The sequence below is a fragment of the Tachyglossus aculeatus genome, chromosome X4 (genome assembly GCF_015852505.1).
Source record: "Tachyglossus aculeatus isolate mTacAcu1 chromosome X4, mTacAcu1.pri, whole genome shotgun sequence".
In the NCBI taxonomy this organism is placed as follows: domain Eukaryota; kingdom Metazoa; phylum Chordata; class Mammalia; order Monotremata; family Tachyglossidae; genus Tachyglossus; species Tachyglossus aculeatus.
The window spans coordinates 47,343,708-47,364,539 of record NC_052098.1 but is presented as its reverse complement, the minus strand read 5'-3'; the positions used below and the strand labels follow the sequence as shown (position 1 = coordinate 47,364,539).

General features: G+C 44.2%; 1 protein-coding gene and 1 non-coding gene across 3 annotated transcripts in view; one reads left to right on the top strand and one right to left on the bottom strand.

Moving 5' to 3' along the window:
* Positions 1-20,832, top strand: part of TMOD1 (tropomodulin 1) — a 105,875-nt gene that overhangs the window by 2,528 nt on the left and 82,515 nt on the right. The window lies entirely within an intron of this gene.
* LOC119948503 lies at positions 20,427-20,564 on the bottom strand. Its single transcript, XR_005456894.1, has one exon. It is a non-coding gene; the product is annotated as a small nucleolar RNA SNORA7 (small nucleolar RNA).

Sequence of the window (20,832 nt, the reverse complement as noted above, 5' to 3'; positions counted from 1 at the left end):
AGCTGGCAATTGGCAGAGCCGGGATTTGAACCCATGACCTCTGACTCCAAAGCCCGGGCTCTTTCCACTGAGCCACTCTGCTTCTCTAAGGAAAATGCTCTGGAAGGAAGGGCTTATTCCCTTCTTCCCCAATCCGACTGATGGCAATGCTCCCCGCATTTAGTGACCTACAATCCCACCTCCTCCAACAAGCATTCCCTGATTAGTTCCCAGCACCTCGAGTTGTTTCAACTGACCAGTTTTCTCCAGCACTTGTATATACAGAAGTGCTCAGGATGGATATATGTTTTCAGTTGGACATTCAATCAGAGAATTAGAGAAGCAGTGCGGCTCAGTGGAAAGATCACAGGCTTGGGAGTCAGAGGTCATGAGCTCTTATCCCTGCTCTGCCATTTGTCAGCTGTGTGACTTTGGGCAAGTCACATAACTTCTCTGTGCCTCAGTTCCCGCATCTGTAAAATGGGGATTAAGACTGTGAGCCGCACGTGGGACAACCTGATTACCTTGTATCTACCCCAGAGTTTAGAACAGTGGTTGGCATATAGTAAGCACTTAATAAATACCATCATTAATATTATTATTATTATTATAGCGCCTGAAATAATTTACCTTTTAACACCAACGTTTTAGGACTGCAAAGGAGGATTTGTATATGGTTGGTTTAGGGGGAAAAAAATCAAATGGCAAAACGTTGGCATTGTGGTCAAGTGCATCTTGTACTTCAGCTGCATTAGGATTGTCTGCCCAGGAATACTAATAACTGTGTTATTTAAGCATTTACTAGGTATCAAGCACTGGGGTAGATACAGCACATTTAGAATGCCAATGTGTCAGGGCAATGAGGAGTTACGTGAAGGGGATTGGGATATAGATCTGCTTTTGGGGTTTTTTTGTGGGGGCTAGTAACAAGCTCTCATGAATCTATTGATAGGCATTAAAGAGGAATTTCTGAACAGTTAATATCATTCTCATTCATTCAATTAATCATATTTGGGTGCTTACTGTGTCACCCACCTTTAATACTAGAACAGTAAGGGTGACTTCCATTTGAGGATTTGAAGGCTCTTGCAAGTTTTTGAAATGGATGTCAACAGAATGGCCTTGAGTAGGTAGGTTCTGCTCAATTCTCTGATTAGAACAGTTTATTCCCTGCCCACAAGGCACTTACAATCTAGAATCAGAGGAGGAGCCTGTGAAAAAGACTGAGAATGAATGGCCAGAGAGTTAGAACAAGGAGAGGACAGTATCAGTGAAACCAAAGTTAGATAATGTTGTTCTGCAAGCTTTAATTTGTTCTCACAAATTATTCTAGTGCTGTTTTCAACCAGATGGGATTTTCCTGTCATCATCATCTTCAAAATTATTTATTGAGGACCTACATTTTGCATAATTCTGTACCAGGATTTGGGGGGACTCAGAGAAAAAATGGACGTAGTTCCTATCCTCAAGAAATTCACAGTCTAGGGGGAAGAAGCAGAGAAGAAGCGTGGCTCAGTGGAAAGAGCACGGGCTTTGGAGTCAGAGGTCATGGATTCAAATCCCGGCTTTGCCACTTGTCGGCTGTGTGACTTTGGGCAAGTCACTTCACTTCTCTGGGCCTCAGTTACCTCATCTGTAAAATGGGGATTAAGACTGTGAGCCCCCTGTGGGACAACCTGATCACCTTGTAACCTCCCCAGCACTTAGAACAGTGCTTGGCACATAGTAAGTGCTTAATAAATACCAACATTATTATTATTATTAAGAAGACGAGATGGCAGTTCAGCAATTACACATATCAACCAAGTGCTGCCCAATGAGGTCCCTCAGAGAAGCCCCTCTGAATCCCTTCCACTGTGAGGATTCATTCTACATTAAAAAATTTGATATTACTGTCTTCCTTTGCCCTCCCACTAGTCAGAGCCACATCAGGAAAATGTGGGACCCAGAGCAGAGCAGTCTAGCGTGTGGATGATGATATTAAAGTGCCACCAGCCAGAATGGTGGCAGATGTAGAGTGGAGCCATGAGTGGCCTCTTCCAGTAGGCCTTTGGCTTGACTGAGAGGGGAAAGGGGAGAGTCAGGAGGACTCCTACTGTTTCCAAGTGACTTTCCTAATGCTGTTCCCTTCTTCCTCTCTACATTCCGCCCTGTGGTGTGCTCTTCCCCATAGTGCATGGGAGAAAGCGGGATGTCCAGGAGTCTCCCTCTTCGCAACTCAACCATAGTGACACCCTGAAGCAAACCACGCCTGGTTGAGTAAATATACATATATAGACAGGTATCAAACTGCTTTCCCCCTTTCTATTCACTCTCAGTTTAATGACCTCTCCCAACCAAGGAACCAATGAGCTTCTTTCTGGAGGTGAAAAACTGGGGGGTAGCAGTGATTAGCACCCATCCGTGTTAATCACTACCACCAGGGATGGGCTAAGGAACCTAAGACTCCTGCTGGCCCGTTTTCACAATTTAAAGGGCAGCATTTCCTTTTAGATCCAGACACCAAGATGTTTGAGAAAAATGCCATCTTTATAATGCCCCAAGCAATGGCTATGTTGGTAAGGTCAAGAGCTGGTGTGATTTTTTTGGTGGGGGGGGAGTTGGCAAAAGCTCCAGTAAACCCACTGTCCTGGGTTTAAATCCTTTGACTTTATGCAGTAACCAGCCCCTCCTCTTTTTCCATGGGGAGGCAAGGTTTAGTCAGTGGTATATTTTGAGCATTTATTATGTGTGGAGCACCCTACTAAGTGCTTGGGAGACTTCAATACAACAGAGTTGGTGGACACATTCCCTGCCTACAAGGAGCTTACAGTCTGGAGGTGGAAATGCGGTGTGGGGGGGCAGACATTAAAATAAATAATAGATAAGTGCTGTAGGGCTGAGAGTAGGGTGAATATTAAGTGCTTAAAGGATTATAGACCCAAATATAGAAGAGCGATAGAAGGGAGAAGGAGTGGGAGGGGTTAATTGAGGAAGGCTTCTTGGAGGATATGTGATTCTTAATTAGGCTTTGAAGGTGGGGAGAATGGTGGTCTGCCAAATATGAAGGGGGAGGACAAGGGCAAGCGGTCAGCGGCAAGACAAACAAGATTAAGTTACAGTGAGTAAATTGACATTAAAGAAATGAAATGTGTGGACTGGTTGTAGTAGGAAATCAGTGAAGTATGAGGGGGAGAGCTGATTGAGTGCTTTCAAGGCCAGTGGTAAGGAGTTTCTGTTTCATGAGGAGGTGGATGGGCAACCACTGGCCACTGGACGTTCTTGACTGAGGAGACTAGGACTGAATGTTTTGTTTTTTGTTTTTGTTTCTCTGTTTTTTAAGAAAGACGGTCCAGGCAGCAGAGTGAATTATGGACTGAAGTGGGGAGAGATAGGAGACAGAGGTTAGTGAGGAGGCTGATGCAGTAGCCAAGGTGGGGTATAAGTGATTGGATGGGTTTAGTAGCAGTCTGGATGGAGAGCAAAGGGTGAATTTGGATCAGTTTTAGCAGAATTGTGAAGATAGGATGGATAGGATTTGATGGCCGACCAAATATTCAGGTTGAATAAGAGACTGAGGATAATGCCAAGGTTACAGGCTTTCAAGATAGGAAGGACAGAGGTATTTTCTACAGTGATGGGGAGGAGAGGATTTAGGTGGGAGAAGATGAGGAGTTCTGTTCTGGACATGTTTGAAGTGTTGGAGGGACATCCAGGTAGAGATGTCCTGAAGGCAAGAGGAAATGCGGGATTATGGAGAAGGAGAGGTCAGGGCTGGAGAAGTCGATTTTGGAGGGAATCATCTGCATAGAAATGGTAGTTGAAACTGTGGGAGTGAATGAGTTCTCCAATGGAGTTGGTGTAAATGGACAATAGAAGGGGATCCAGAACTGAGGCTTGAGGGACTCCCGCTGTTAAAGGTTGGGAAACAAAGGACAGGCTTTCGAAAGAGACTGAGAAGTAGTGATCAGAGAGGACAGAGTCAATCAGTCAGTAGTATTTATTGAGCATTTACTGTGTGCAGAGCACTGTACTAAGTGCTTGGGAGAGTACAATATAACAGATACATTCCCTGCCCACAATGACCATACAGTCTTAAGGGGGAGATGGAAACATTAATATAAAATATTTATACCAATGAAGCCAAGGTTGGATAATGTTTCCAGGAGAAGAGGCAGGGGGCCAACAGTGTTGAAGGTAGCTGAGAGGTTGTGGAGGATTAGGTTGGCAAGAAGATCACTGACCTTAGAAAGGGCAGTTTCCATGGAGTGGAGGGGGTTGGAAGCCAGATTGGAGGGGACCAGGTCCTTCTGATTCCCAGGCCTGTGCTCTATCCACTAGGCCATGATGCTTCCGGCCAGCAGTGCTCTGCAGCGTACGCACAAGTGTGGAAAAAGCGTACTGTGGAGGTTATTCAGGGCAGAGGGTTCGTGATTTGAGATCAGTGAAGTGACAGGAGAGTGAGGTAATTGGATTCTGTGGAAAGGGTGGTGTTGAAAGGTTTGGATTTTTATGTTGAAAGTAGGTAGTTTGGGTATGGGGATCAAATGTGACATGATGAATTTAGAAAACTGGAGGGGGGTCAAGAGATCAGAGGTCTTTGTTGGGGATCAGGACAGATATGGGAGGAGGGTGTATGCAGAAGACAAGGCAGGTGAGGAGGTTGTGGTTTGGAGAGTGGAATTTAAGCATTCCCCTCCCAGAGTGACAGGGAAGGGGAAAGGTCACTCAAAAAATGATGAGGAATTCCACTCCCTCCATGTTCATTCAGATAAAAGGTAGCTTGTCAGCAGGATATCCAAGGGGCAGAGATCAGTTAGGAAGAGATAAGAACATGGAAAGAGGGAAGAGTAAGATGGGAAACAGCATGGCCTAGTGAAAAGAACATGGACATGGGTGTCAGGACCTGGTTTCTAATCTCAGCTCCACCACTTGTCTGCTGTGTGACCTTGGGCAAGTCACTTAACTTCTGTGCCTCAGTTTCCTCATCTGTAAAATGGTGACTAAATCCTACTCTCTCACACTTAGACCTGTGACGCCCATGTGGGGCAGGGAATTGTGTTTAACCTAAGTATCATATATCTGCTACAGTATTTAATACAGTACTTGGCACATAGTAAACACTTAAAAATATTATTATTGCTAGAGTGTTATCCATAAGTTAAAGCAGTTAAAAGATGGACAAAAGCAATTGTGCCTCCAACTAATCCATCAAAAGTATTTGTTGTGCACTTGCTGAATGCAAAGCACTGGGAGAATATACTACAGTAGAGTTGGTAAAATGATTCCTGCTCTAATGGAGCTTACATAAATTAGGTAGGTGAAATGGCAGAGCATAAAGATGTGTAAGTGTGATATGGGGCTGGGGTAAGGTGAGTAAGGGTGTTTAAGGGGTGTGGAAAAAGTGCATAGGCTATGCAAAAGGGAGGGCAAATAGTTGAGGAAATTAGGGGTTAGTCAGGGAAGGCTTTTTGGAGAGGGTGTTTTGTTGTTTTTTTAAATAAAGGGCTTGAAGCTGGGGTGAGTGGGTTTAATAATAATAATGGCATTTATTAAGCGCTTACTATGCATAAAGCACTGTTCTAAGCGCTGGGGAGGTTACAAGGTGATCAGGTTGTCTCAAGGGGGCTCACAGTCTTAATCCCCATTTTACAGATGAGGTAACTGAGGCCTAGAGAAGTGAAGTGACTTGCCCAAAGTCACGCAGCTGGCAAGTGGCGGAGCTGGGATTTGAACCCATGCCCTCTGACTCCAAAGTCCGTGCTCTTTCCCCTGAGCCACAATGCTTCTCAGCAGGTTTATTGGATATGAAGCAGGAGAGAGCTCCAAGCAGGAGGTAGGGTTTGTGCAAGGGGTTGTCAGTGGAACAGATGAGATCAAGGTACAGTGAGCAGGTTGGTGTTGGAGGAGCAGTGTGTGTTGGCTGGGTTGTAGTGTGAGATCAGCAAGGTTAAGTGCTCCCACGTAAAAGCATGCTCCCATGTTCCCTATCCTTAAAAGCAAAACAAAAAACCCCTCCCTTGACACCCCGCCCATGTCAACTAGCTATCACCCCATCTCCATCCTCCCATTCCTATCCAAGCTGTTTGAATGGGCTGTATTTACCCACTTCCTGCCCAACTCCCTTCTTGACCCTGTACAACGTCTTTTCACCCCTTCCACTTCACTGAAACTGCTCTCTCCAAGATCACCCACGACCTCCTCCTCACCCAATCTAATGGACTCTAGCCCATCCTAATGGCAGCCTTTGACACTGGATGATCTACTTGCTCTGGAAATGCTACCTTGGTTTTTCTGACACTGTTCTCCTCCTGCCTTTTTGCCCTCTCTTCCTTGGTGCCTTTCACTGACTTCTCCTGTGACTCCCACTTCCGAACTGTAGGTGTCCTTTCAAGTCCCAGTTCTGGATCCCCTCTAGACTGTAAACTCAGCGAATTTATCTGTTTATTCTTATATTGTACTCTCCCAAGCGTTTAGTACAGTGCTCTGCCCTCAGTAAATATGATTGAGTGATCCTCTTTTATTCTCAATCTACATTCTATACTTTGAGGGACTCATTCATTTTCGCAGGTTCAACTACCATATCTACACAGAAGATTCCAGAACTATCTCACTAGTCTCAACCTCTCTCCTCTACAATCCCACATAATGATAATAATAATAATGATGGTATTTGTTAAGCACTTACTATGTGCCAAGCACTGTTCTAAGCACTGGGGTAGATACAAGGTTATCAGGTTGTCCCATGTGGGGCTCACAGCCTTAGTCCCCATTTTACAGATGAGGTAACTGAGGCACAAAGAAGTTAAGTGACTTGCCCAAAGTCACACAGGGGACAAGTGGTGGAGCTGGGATTAGAACGCATGACCTCTTACTCTCAAGCCCACGCTCTTTCCACTAAGTCACACTGCTTCAAAAAAGGGAGGGTTCGTCATCATCTCCTGTCTCCAGGAGAAGCGGGGTGGCCTAGTGGAAAGAGCATGGGCTTGGGAGTGAGAAAGAGCCTGGGCTTGGGAGTCAAAAATCCTGGGTTCAAACCCCAGCTCTGCCACTTGTCAGCTGTGTGACCTTGGGCAAGTCACTTAACTTATCTGTGCCTCATTTATCTCCTCTGTAAAATGGGGACTAAGACTGTGAGCCCCATGTGGGACAACCTGATTACCTTGTATCTACCCCAGCGTTTAGAACAGTGCTTGGCACACAGTAAACACTTAACAAATGCTATTATTATTATTCTTGTTATTATTATTATTACCCATGTTCTAATCCCAGCTCTGCCACTCACCTGCTGTGTGACTGTGAGCAGGTCACTTATCTTCTCTGTGACTGTTACCTAATCTGTAAAATGGAGATTAAGACTATGGGACCGGGACATATCCAACCCAATTTGTGTCTAAATCAGTGTTTAGTACAGTGCCTGGCATATGCACTTAATAAGTGCTTGAGAAGCATCATGGCCTAGTGGATAGAGCATGTGTTGGGGAGTCAGAAGGAGCTTGGTTCTAATCCCAGCTCCACCACTTGTCAGCTGTGTGACCTTGGACAAGTCACTTAAATTCTCTGTGCCTGTTACCTCATCTGTGAGCCCATTGTTGGGTAGGGACCATCTTTATATGTTGCCGACTTGCACTTCCCAAGTGCTTAGTACAGTGCTCTGCACACAGTAAGCGCTCAATAAATATGATTGAATGAATGAATGAATCTGTAAACTGGGGATTAAGACTGTGAGCCCTATGTGGGACAGGGACTGTTTGCAACCTGATTATGTTGTATCTACCCCAGCACTTAATACATTGACTGGCACATAGTAAGCACTTAACAAATACCATTTAAAAAGACTGCTGATTCAAGCACTTGTAGCCTGATCTTAGTACTGCATTAGCCTCCTCACTGAACTCCCTGTCTCCAGCTTCTCCCTCTTCCAGTCCATATGTCACTCTGCTGCCCAGATCATTTTAATAAAGCATTCTTCTACACGTCTCCCCCCTCCTCATGAACCTCCAATCCATCTCTGCATCAAGTAGATACCCCTCATCGTCTTTAAGACACTGAATCAGCTCACTCTCCCATTTTGCTCCTCTCAAGCCAACCTGCTTACTGTGCCTCATTCTCATCTCTCTCTCACCACTGACAACTTTGTTCATGCATTCCCTTCTTCCTGGAACTCCTTTCCCCTTCAGACTACTGCTCTCCCCATCTTCAAAGCCCTTCTGAAATCACATCTCCTCCAGAAGGCCTTCCCTGATTAATCTCTCATCACCTCACCCAATTTTCCCCCAGAGCTCTCACTTCAACACTTCTGGTTGTCTAAGCACTTGGGCACTCGTGCCCTTCCCCCTCACTGCCCAACGCACACACATGCGTGCACACACACACACACACACACACACAGACACACACACCACTTATGTTCACATTTTTATCTGCAACAGCTTCCCCTTTTCTGTTTTTTAGTGTCTGTCTCCCCCTCTAAATTCTAAATTGAGGGTTAGAATTGTCTACTAACTCTATTGTTCTCTCCCAAGCGCTTAGTATGGTGCTCTGCATAGAGAAAGAACTCAATAAATACTATTGATTGAAATAATTATGGTACTTATCAAGCATTTCCTCTGTGCAAAAGCACTGTGCTAAAGGCTGGGATAGATAGAGATAATGAAACACAGTTCCTGTCCCACATGGGGATCACAGTCTAAAAGACGGGGAAACCTGAGGTTCAGGGAAGTTGTTACTTGCCCCAAGGTCACACAGCAGGGATTAGAGCTGGGATTGGGATTAGAAACCTGGCCTTCTGATTTTCCCAGATCTGTGCACTTTTCAGTAAACCATCTTGCTCAATAATTATAGTATCTATTAAGTGTTTGCAGTGTCTTCCATCAGAAGTTCACTCACCTCTGGCTGTAATTTGTTTCCTTTTTTCAGCAAGATTTGGGGGGACCTTGATGCTTTCTCCCACTTCTAATCTCCTGACCCTTTTGCTGCACTATCTCCAACTTTTAGCCCTCAGTATCCATTTTTTTCAAACTGAATAGCTTTATTGCCTGTGTGTAATTTGGACAATGTCAGTTCAAACCATTTAGCAATACTGTAACAAAGAGAAAGTCGCCTTAAGAAGGAAAGAACAATTATTTTTTTCAAATCGCCCTCTCATGCCTGTTTACCAATTTCAACAGAAAGTTGGTAACCACTGTCTGAAACAGTGAAAGATTTTGCCCTGCACTACCTTATCAGGATCTTACACCTTGTCCTTACAGGGCGTGTCATAGGGAGTTTCTGAAGTTCTTTCAAATATTCGTTAAAAATGCTGCACATTTGAATTTGTTTATTTCTCATGCATTGCCTGAGGTTAGAAGTTAGGTGCACCTACAGTGTTTATAAGGGCATATTAAATACACCCCACCCCCACCCTCCCACCCCCAGTTGCTGAATAATAGTAATTGTGGTTTTTAAGCCATTTACTATGTGCCAAGCACTGGGGTAGATTCAAGATAATCAAGGTCCCAAGTGGGGCTAAGTAGAAGGGAGAATAGGTATTGAATCCCCATTGTTCCGATGAGGGAACTGAGGCACAGAGAAGTGAAGTGACTTGCCCAAGGTCACATAGCAGGCAAGTGGCAGAGCAAGGATTAGAACACAGGTCCTCTGACTTCCAGGCGTTATGCTCTTTCCACTAGGCAACTATTGAGCCTCTAGATGTGTATGAAAGACTTTTCTTCCTCCCTCTCATAACATGTTTTTCTTGTCCAGGGAGAAAGATTTTGTTCTCATTTACAGATGCATAAATTTTCCTCCAAGCAACCACTTGTTTATGTGAATCAGAGGAATGTGAGTGATACTCCACTGACCCCACACAACCTTATAGTAAGGGTTCAACTAAAATCCTTTAGCTTGCAAAATGTATTTCAAGCCTCGAAAGCTTTCCCCAGTCCTGGCCATACTTTGTTGGAGCAATAAGTATAAATAATCTAAAGAAATATGGTGTTGGAGCTGTTACTGAATTTTCAGTTTAATTAAGATCTTTTCTCTCACAGCATGATTTCCTTTATCCCCTACCTATTTTTTCCAACTCTAGGCCTGTTTTAAAAATTTGCATGGTTATGTAACTTGTTCTTGGTTATCTTGAAAAAACTGCTACATGAACTAGCAGGGGCAGGAGAGAAATATTTTTGCAGTCACCAGTGAGAAAGAAAGCCGAGGGAAGAAAAACAGACTTTTTCTTCTTCTCTTGCTCTCCCCTTATCCTTCTCCTTTCCCCCTCCCTCCCCCTGCTGTCACCACTTAGAAGGGAAAGAGTGAGGGACTTGAGAAGAGGAAAGGAATGTAACTCCACAAAAACACCAGGGCAAGAGGAATTCAAATCACGCCAAATATGAAAAACTTGAATGATCAGATTTAATCAAAAATGTCCAACTGATCACCTGTCGTCCTTATTGTTTCTCTACTATTGAATATGCTTTTATAAAACATTTATTTCTCCTTCCCCATTTCTCCTACCTCTTTTTTCCTGCATTTCTTCCTGAGTAAGCATCTCCTCGAATTAACTGTCACTTTCGGAACCAGTGCAAGCATTTCTATGAGGCTCCTTGAAATGATACCCTAAATTGGAAATCTTTGTTTCCCTTTTTAACCTGGGCCAATGGTCTTCCTGGTGAATCCCAAAATCATTTTGAGAAACCAATTTCTCTTTTCTCTTTTTGCATAGTGTTGCTGTGGGGTGCAAATTTTTCTCTGGTTGTGTGGAACTCAAAAGTAATAGGCCTCTAATATTTTACTGTCTGGAGGAACGATAGCTAATGGACTCTGGATTGTTCCAAAAAATATATCTGTTGACTGTTTTATGAAAAATGTGGCAAAGTAAGGAATGCTCTGCTTTAGATTTCACTTCCCTTCCCCACTGCTTACAAATCCAGAATGCTTGCAAAGGCTAGCAAAACTGATAATGAATGTGGACTGGAGCCTACCTGGTATGCTGTGCCCTTTTAGGATAAAAGCAAGAGTGAACTCTGTGCAGTTGTCTTCTTCATGGACAGTACCTTCTATTATCGGCCTCATCATCTTCATGTGCCCAGAGACAGTAGGAAGAGGCACCATAGAATGATCCCTCTAAATGATGAATTTGATTTGGAGATTTTGTCTGAAACATATTGCTGCTTGTGATGACTCAGACTCTGGTGCTGAACTGAAGGGAGGCAGAAAGAGCTCTTGGTGATGATTTTCTTTGCAGTTTAATTTCAGAAAATTTACAAAAATGTCACGGTCTACTCCTGAAGTAATACATAGCACAATCTACAAGATCCAAGGCAAAAGGGTAGAAAATGCACCAAGAAATATATTTTTTTGTTGGGTGGGGGGGGAGTGGCAGGGTGATGTTTTGTTTTCTGGTTTTCAAATGTTTTTTTCAAGGTACTTTCCCATCTGACTAAAAGAATGAGATCATCCAGGAAAAAATATGTACAAAAATGTCAAAAAACAGCTCTCTTAAAAATAGTTCTTTTAACTACTTATTTTACTATTTCAGATGAAAGACTTGACACTAATGGGGTTACAAAATAGACAGTACAGTTTTATTTTTCTAAAAAAATGCCAGAATGCTTACAGTGACTAGGGCTCTTTAAAAAAAATGGTAGAAGAAAGTCCTGGATTCTCCTCTTTTCCACAACTGAGAGTGCAATGCCAACTGCCTCTCTATCCCAAAACCTGTCAAAAAGAAAAGATGGCAAATCTGGGATCCTGTGAGATCACACTCAATTTAAGTTGCATTTGTTCATGAGGAATATGTTTGGGTTTCTTAAATTAACGACGGTTTTAACAATACACAGTTTGTGTGTGCACATTTGCAGGCTTTAAACTTATCCTCAGATTTTACTGAAATAAAATTATATCATGAAAAAATGAAGAGGAGCTCATTTGTCACTAGGGAATCTGGGCTGGTCTGACACAACCTGGCATGGAGCTCTGGCAAGATTACTTCATCAAGGAGGTCTAGCCATAAGAGCAAGAGAGACAAAGAAGAAAGAGATCACCTTCTTCCTCTTCCTCTCCACTAAGTTGTCTGATGCCTCAGTTTGGCTCAGGAAGCTGAGTTGGGCCCTAAGGACAGGGCTGGAGTGCAGCTGTAGGGATGGAATTGAATGCTGCCAGTATCATCACTGCAAAAGGTGGGAAGGGCCTAGGTATGGGACATCTCTGTGATAGCCTAATCTCTTAGAAGTTTAAATATCAAATTGTCTGGGCTCTCTCCAGGGGCATGGGCTGTATTGGCAATGGGCCAAATTTCAAAGAATACTATGGGACATCCATCCAGTGAACTCAATGCTGAATACTTTTTAATAATAATAATTACGGTATTTGTTAAGCACTTACAATGTACCAGGCATTGTACTAAGTGCTGGGGTGGTTACAAGCAAATTGGGTTGAACACAGTCCCTGGCCCACATGGGGCTAGCAGTCTCAATCCTCATTTTACAGATGAGGTAACTGAGGCACAGAGAAGTTAAGTGACTTCCCCAAGATCACACAGCAGATAAGTGGCAGAGCCAGGATTAGAACCCATGACCTCCTTACTCCCAGGCCTGTGTTCTATGCACTATGCTGTGCTGCTTCTCTAATTTTTCCAATAACTTTTTCTGCCTGAGACTTAACACATTTTTACTGCACAAAAATGACTCAATGACATCCATGCACTTCCTCACTAGCAGCACCCATACTCATGGCACAAGGGAAATCCTGGCATCAGAGCTGCCTCCCGGCTATTCGGGCTTTTGAGATGAAACATCAATCAATGAATGGTATTTGAGTGCTACGGTGTGCAGAGCACTGTACTAAGCTTGGGAGAGTACAATGCAATACAGTTGGTAGACACGTTTCCTGACTACAAGGGGGGCACACGAATAACATCCAGTAGGCATGCTAGGTGAGAGAGTTGTCACTGCACAACAATCCAGCGCTGACCTTTCCCTGTACAGTCTGTGGTCAGCTCTGTGCCTCACGCCTTGTCCTCTACATGCCCCTCACAAAATGCCAGAGGAGACGGGACTGAGGCTGGTCCATCGTTCTCAGCAGGAAGCTCCATCAATTAGGAAATATCATGTCAGGATTAATAGAACAAACTTCCACTACTCTCCTGCACATTCCTCTCCAGCCACCACTGTTGGTGGGATGATCCCTGGCAGCTGCACTCCCTCAATCAGTAGCTGTGAATAGGAGGATTTGTAAGAGGTGAGTGTAATGCTGCTTAAAAACCATTGTTTTAACTTATGACTCAGCTTTTACTTAGGAAAATGTATAACATAAATCATCAGTAACAAATGTCTCTGATTAAAGACTTGAGCACTGCAAACTACATAAGGCCATTAGCCAGTTACTAAACTAGTTGTGTGAAGGGTATAGGTCTCAGGGAATTTCATTTTTATGGCTCTGATTTTTTGACAACTCCCTTGGGTTTTATTTATTGGCTTTTATTAACCAGTGCTTGCCCCGTGATCACCACTTTTTGAACTTTCCTATTTAAGAATTTTGAAAAGCAATTTTATCTATCAAGAACGTTCAGTTTTTCCTCCCACAGTGTTTTCAAGGGGAGCAGAGGCTGATAAAGCTGTTATCTTTACTGTGTTCAGCAGTATTCCAAATTGGAAAAAGTACTGGAGCTAGAAGTGTCCTTCCTGCCCTCCCTCCCTTGGAGATTCAATTCAATTCCTAACCTGGGCCAGGCTTTGGGGTGGGCTGATCTGGTGTGGTCTAGAGTGGTTATAGGATGCATGTCCTAGTCCCAGGAAATCTCCAGAATGAGGAAATCTTAGCTTGGTCCCAGAGCCTCCCTGGGGTGGGAAGTGGTAAGGACCATTACAGGGGGGCTCCAGATTTGTCTGTACTTGACCAATTGAACTTCCTGGGTTGATTCCAGGCTCCATCTGATCTCCCTAGTTTCCAGCATTCCCAGAGCTGAACCTGTGCCAAGGCACCCTCTGAGGATCCTCTGGACACCTTCAGCTCTTTATGGGCAGGGAACAGGTTTGCTAGTGCTGTTGTACTCTCCCAAGAGCTTAGTCCTGTGCTCTGCATACAGTAAGTGCTCAAATACCATTGATTGATATGCAGAAGAGAAGCTACTTCCCTTTGTGTTCTCATGGTGTGTTTTTACTGAAAAGGTGGAACTCTGACACTGGCATCAAGGTTGTAAATGGCTCTTTCAGGAATATGTTTTGCAGCAGAGAGGTCTTCAGGCTTGCTAGGAATGCTTCACCAAACCAGAAAAATTCTGAAACTCTGTGCTGACATGTTTCTTCCCATTACAAGTCATTAAATAGCATAAACATTCTACAAATGTTTGTATTTGTCAACATCCTACACTGGAGAGGAGGCTAATTTTTGCCTGTGTACAAGTTTTGTGGCCGAATTCAGCAAGATGGGCCTGACAAATCTGTCATAGATGCATGCGCCAACACGAGAAGTATTTATTTTTATTGAGTGCCCTTCAGGTACAGTGCCCTGTCCTGGGAACTTGGGAAGTACGGAAGAATAGTGGTACCTTTACCTGCCTGCCAGAAGATCACACCCAAACAGGGGAGACAGAAAGTATGAGTTACTAATGCTCCTGTGTTTGCATTTGGCTCCGTGCCCAGGTTTGGTGGTTAGATACCACACTGATGCCAATCATAATGTCATTCAATCAATCATATTTATTGTGTGCTTACTGTGTGCAGAGCACTGTAATAAGCATTTGAGTACAATATAACAAACAGATGCATTCCCTGCCCACAATGAGCTTACAGTCGAGAGGGCAAGACAGACGTTAATATAAACCAATTAAAGATATGTACATAACTGCTGTGGGAGCAAATCAGGGTGATGCAGAAGGGAGTGGAAGAAGAGGAAAGGGGGTGATTAGTCAGGGTAGGCCTCTTGGAGGCAATGTCCCTTCAATAAGGCTTTGAAGGGAGGAAAGTAATTGCCTGGAAGATATGAGTAGGAAGGGCATTCCAGGCCAGAGACAGAACATGGGCAAGAGGTCAATGGTGAGATTGATGATGAGGTGAGGGTACAGTGAGAAGGTTAGCATTAAAAGAGTAAAGTGTATGGGCTGGGTTGTAATAGCAGAGTAGAGAGGTGAAGTAGGAGGGAGCATGTTGATTGGGTGCTTTAAAGTCAATGGTGAGGAGTTTCTGTTTGCGCTTAGTACAGTGCTCTGCACACAGTAAGCGCTCAATAAATATGATTGAATGAATGAATGTGGAGGTGGATGGGCAACCACTGGAGTTTCTTGAGGAGTGGGTAAACATGAACTAAATGGTTTTGTAGAAAAATAATCTGGGCAGCAGAGTGAAATATGGACTGGAGTGGGGAGAGACAGGAGGTGAGGAGGTCAGCAAAGACGCTAATGCAGTAACTAAGACAGAATAGGAAAAGTGATTGGATTAACATGGTAGCAGTTTGGAGAGGAAAGGGATGATTTTTAGCAATGTTGTGAAGGTCAAACTGAAAGGATTTAATGATGGGTTGACTATGTAGGCTGAATGAGAGAGGAATCAAGGATAATGCAAGGTCACATGCTTGTGAGACAGGAAGAATGGTAGTGCCGTCTTCAGTGATGGGGTAGTCGGGGGAGGACAGGGTTTGAGTGGGAAAATAAGGTCTGTTTTAGACATGTTAAGTTTAAGGTGACAAGAGGACATCCAAGTAGAAATGACTTGAAGGCAGAAGGAAATGTGAGACTGTGCTTTTGCAATTTAGAAAATAGGCAGTGTGGGGAGGGGAGTTATCTAACCGGGATCACCTCTCCTGCCCTGTTGCTGTTGGCTAGAAGCTTGGCTCCCAGAACAGGGACATTGTTTGATGGAGCTCAAACCACATGACTATACTTTGGGACCTGAATTTCCCACTGATCTTCTCTAATGGCTATGAAAAGGCCATGTTAAGAGGCACTCATCGATTTTCTTTTTTTTTCTTTTTTGCACGGCACCCCATCAATGTGGAGATGCTTGAAAAGACTTTACACTTCAAGTGGTGGTGTTTCATTCATAGTTATCTGAAAGATAGTTCCCCTTAGCCCTTTCCCAATCCCAGTGCACTTAAACCTTTGAAAGTCATATTTGAGTCTAAGATTTAGTGGGGTCCTTCTAATTATAACTTTCAAATACTTTTTTTCTTCACTTGTCACCTACAAAAAGCGAAATCTGTTTTTTTTAGATTCTAGCCTCATGAGCCAAGTATCTGAGTGTAGCTTGAAGTTGACAGTGTTAGTGTTTACCTTAGGAGTTCACTGGTCTTCTTTGCTTATTTTATTTAATGTCCTATTAATCTATTACATTAGGGAATTGAAAGACAGCTCTTTTAAGTATGACTTAGGATTCATCATTAAAAGCCACCTCTAAGTGTGTATATTCATGGTAAGAGCACATTAATTTACTTCTTCAGGATCAGAGCAAGACCTTCTGAAAGATTTTTGTAATACCAAGACACTGTAGGCTCGTTATGTTTTTTGTTGATATAGGACTTGGATGTGTAAATATAAATAATGAATACAGGCCATCAGGGGTACCTTTTATGGTCTGAATGTTGTCTTGCAAGAGGCCTGGTTACAGGAAAGCATATGGAAAAGATGAGCTGTCCTGACAGAAAGGTGGCAGATATGAAGTCATTCTGCTGTCAGGAGACCTGTTTTATGCCTTGTGAAGCCTTAGCCAACACTATGGAAGGAACTTTTATTATCTTAGAAGTCAGCCCTCTTTGTCAGAGGACCCAGGAAAAAGGAGCAGAAATTGCCACAAGGTGTAGAATCATAGGTCATTTAGCCCACTTGGAGAGTATTCTGGCACCTCCATCAGAATGGCCCATGGGGTGGTCAGCATAGTCACCTAATTCCTGGAGGTGATGGTCAATGCCCCTCCCCCCCACCATAGTCTTGACATGGGGCAGGAGGGCAATGCCATTAGTCTTGCCCCCACAGCTTCACGGGCAGGAAAGGGAACTGTAACTAACCTGCCCCCTGCCATGGAGCAAGAAAGAAGTCAGAGGTGGAGCTAAGATGGCAGCTCAACTCCTTGCCCTTTGTCAGCAGGAAGTGGCCCCTGGCCTGGTAGAGGGCCTAAGGGGTTTCTGTTGTCCACCCTGCAGGAGCAGGAGCAGCTCTTGCCCTCCATCCTGGCACTTGCAGAGGCGATCAGCCCTCTTCCTCAGTGGCAAGCTGCCCCCATGTCTCAACTCCTGTGCACCACCCATCTGCTACCATTATCAGGCAGACAGCACCAAGATGGGGAGAAGCAGCAACATCAGGAAGTCCCTCTGCTGATTCATTCATTCATTCATTCAATCAATCATATTTATTGAGCGCTTACTGTGTGCAGAGCACTGTACTAAGTGCTTGGGAAGTACAAGTTGGCAACATATAGAGGTGGTCCCTACCCAGCAATGGGCTCACAGTCTAGAAGGGGGAGACAGACAACAAAACAAAACATGTAGACAGGTGTCAGTCATCAGAACAAATAGAATTAAAGCTATACGCACATCATTAACAAAATAAATAGAATAGTAAATATGTACAAGTAAAATAGAGTAATAAATCTGTACAAATATATATACAGGTGCTGTGGGAGGGGAAGGAGGTAGGGCGGAGGGGATGGGGAGGAGGAGAGGAAAAAGGGGGCTCAGTCTGGGAAGGCCTCTTTGAGGGGGTGAGCTCTCAGTAGGGCTTTGAAGGGAGGAAGAGAGCTAGCTTGGCAGATGTGTGGAGGGAGGGCATTCCAGGCCAGGGGAAGGACATGGGCCAGGGGTCAATTGTGGGACAGGTGAGAACAAGGTACAGTGAGGAGGTTAGTGGCAGAGGAGCAGAGGGTGTGGGCTGGGCTGCAGAAGGAGAGAAGGGAGGTGAGGTAGGAGGGGGCAAGGTGATGGAGAGCCTTGAATCCGAGAGTGAGGAGTTTTTGCTTGATTCGTAGGTTGATAGGCAGCCACGGGAGATTTTTGAGGACAGGAGTAATATGCCCAGAGCGTTTCTGCACAAGATGATCCGGGCAGCAGAGTGAAGCGGGGAGAGACAGGAGGATGGGAGCTCAGAGAGGGGGCTGATGTGGTAATCCAGTAAGGATAGGATGAGAGACTGAACCAGCAAGGTAGCGGTTTGGATGGAGAGGAAAGGGTGGATCTTGGCGATGTTGTGGAGGTGAGACTGGCAGGTTTTGGTGACAGATTGGATGTGTGGGGTGAACGAGAGAGCAGAGTTGAGGATGACACCAAGGTTGAGGGCTTGTGAGGTGGGAAGGATGGTAGTGCTGTCTACAGTGATGGGAAAGTCAGGGAGAGGGCAGGGTTTGGGAGGGAAGATAAGGAGTTCAGTTTTGGATATATTGAGTTTTAGATGTCGGGCGACATCAAGATGGAGAAGTCCTGAAGGCAGGAGGAGACACGAGGCTGAAGGGAGGGAGAGAGAGCAGGGGCAGAGATGTAGATTTGGGTGTCATCAGCAAGAGATGATAGTTGAAGCTGTGGGAGCAAATGAGTTCACTGATCCCTTACCGTCCAAACTGGAGCTCTCCCACTGGGAAAGAAAGTTGCACTTTCTTCACACCAGTGTGACTTTCCTATCAACCTCTGCTCTGCTCCACCACAGCAGGAGGAAGAATTAGGTTTAATCGATCAGTCATATTTATTGACCACTTACTATTTGCAGAGCACTGTACTAAGTGCTTGGGAAAGTACAACACAACAATGTAACACATTCCCTACCTACAGTGATCTTGCAGGAAGTAATACAACTGTCTCAGGATGGTATAGCTGAATAAGTGAATAGTAAATAAACAAATGAGGAGAAGCAGCATGGCTTAGTGGCTAGAGCATGGACCTGTGAATCATTCTGACCTGGGTTCTAATCCCAGCTCCAGCACATGTCTGTTGTGTGACCTTGGGCAAGTCACTCAACATCTGTGTGCTTCAGCCTCCTCATCTGTAAAATGGGGATTAAGACTGTGAGTCCCGTGTAGGACATGAACTATGTCAAACCTTTCTTATCTTTTATCTACCCCAGTACTTAGTACAGTGCCTGGAACATAGTAAACACTTAACAAATACTATATATATAATGATGGGTATATGCATATATGTTGAGGTCCGGAATAAATTCTAAGGGTGGCTGTTGGGAGGACACAACTTGGAGTGTTGAATGAACTAATCTGGGAAGGTTTCCTGGAGGAGGTGGGGTTTTAGAAGGGCTTTGAAGATGGGAAGAGCTGTGGTATGGCTGATTTTGGTTGGTGAGGGAATGCCTGGCTGGGGGAATAACATGAGCTAGAGGTCAGAGGAGGGAGAGTTGAGCATAGGATAGAATTAGATGGTGAGTTTGGGAGGAATGAAAAGTGCAAGCTGTGAAGTGGTAGGTGAAGAGAGCTAATATGTAATTTGGAGAAAGCTGGGTGGAGAGCCATGAAATCAGTGGTAAGGAGTTTCTGCTTAGTGTCAAGGGAGATATGTAGCTATGGGAGGTATTTGAAGAGTGGAGAGAGATGACCAGGACCACAAGATGCTAGCTTGCCTGGAAGTGCTCACTTCATTCTAGAGAACTAGATGGTAACACCTAGTCTTTTGGGAGTTGTCAATAATAAATGCTTGTATCAATTTTTATTATTTTACACTCTTACAGTGCTTTTTTTCTAACTGAAAAGTGTTTTTGTGTGAGAGGGAGAAAGAAAGAGAAAGTATTTTTTCAAGTCCATTGGTTTTCCCTTTCTTCCCCTCATCTTAGAAAGTTGTTAAAGGTAAAATTGTAAGAGATTAAGGTATATAACTACTGAAAGAAATGCCAGGGAACTTTTTGTGCCAAATTAAGAAGGGCCTCTGATAGTCGAGGGGATTTTCGGGCATTGATTGGCTGGAAGAGGACTGTGATCAGTGGACCACAGTGTGGAATACATAAAAATGCTATGCAGGAAACATTCCTGTAATTCATCAGAGATGTTTGAGTGTCCATTTGCCAACTGCCAGGCTGCCAGAGTAGAAAACGAGAGCATGCTGACTAGTCACCCTCCTTTTGATATGTCATTGGAAGCAGCCCAGAGAGTTTGACACTCTATGGGGCCACAATGCCTGCCATTCACATCAAGGCCGGGGCACATGGGGACAGTGTCAGAGTACACAAGGTATTGAGTGAAGGTGCAACCATGACCACTTGTACTGTATTTTCAGCACAAGTTTGGTACAAAGCACCCGTATAATGGGCCTGAGTGTGTTCAACACACACAATGCACATTCACTGCTCAAAGCCCAAGTGTGGCAACACTGGAGAACTACTGTGAAGTTCAAGATCTCTAAGAGAAACAGCCATAAAAATTCAACAGTGCTATTGCAGGGAAGCACTAAAAGAGGGTTTATAATGGGGTGGGGGGATTAGAGTTTCCTTGGTTTACCATTATCTTCTTCCATGCAGTAAACTTGAGTCTCCGCCCTCAACTCTCTCCCATGCCTCTGCTGCCCAGCACAGGTGAGTTTGTAGTAGATTGCCTTCCATTCGCTAGGCACTCTCCAACCTAGGAATGGAATGGATATGCCTCTGCTTGACTCTCCCTCCCATAGTCTAGACTGGTAGAGTGCTGGAAACTCTGCAGGTGTGACCCTGAGAGGGGAAGCACTGGGGTAGATACAAAATAATTGGGTTGGATATAGTCCATGCCCCACATGGGGCTCACAGTCTTAATCCCCATTTTACAAATGAGGTAATTGAGACACAGAGAAGTAATAATAATCATTATGGTACTTATTAAGCACTTATTATGTGCCAAGCACTGTTCTAAGCACTGGGGTAGGTACAAGTTAACCAGGTTGGGCACAATCTCTGTCCCACATGGGGCTCCCACTCTTAATCCCCATTTTACAGGTAAGGTAACTTCGGCA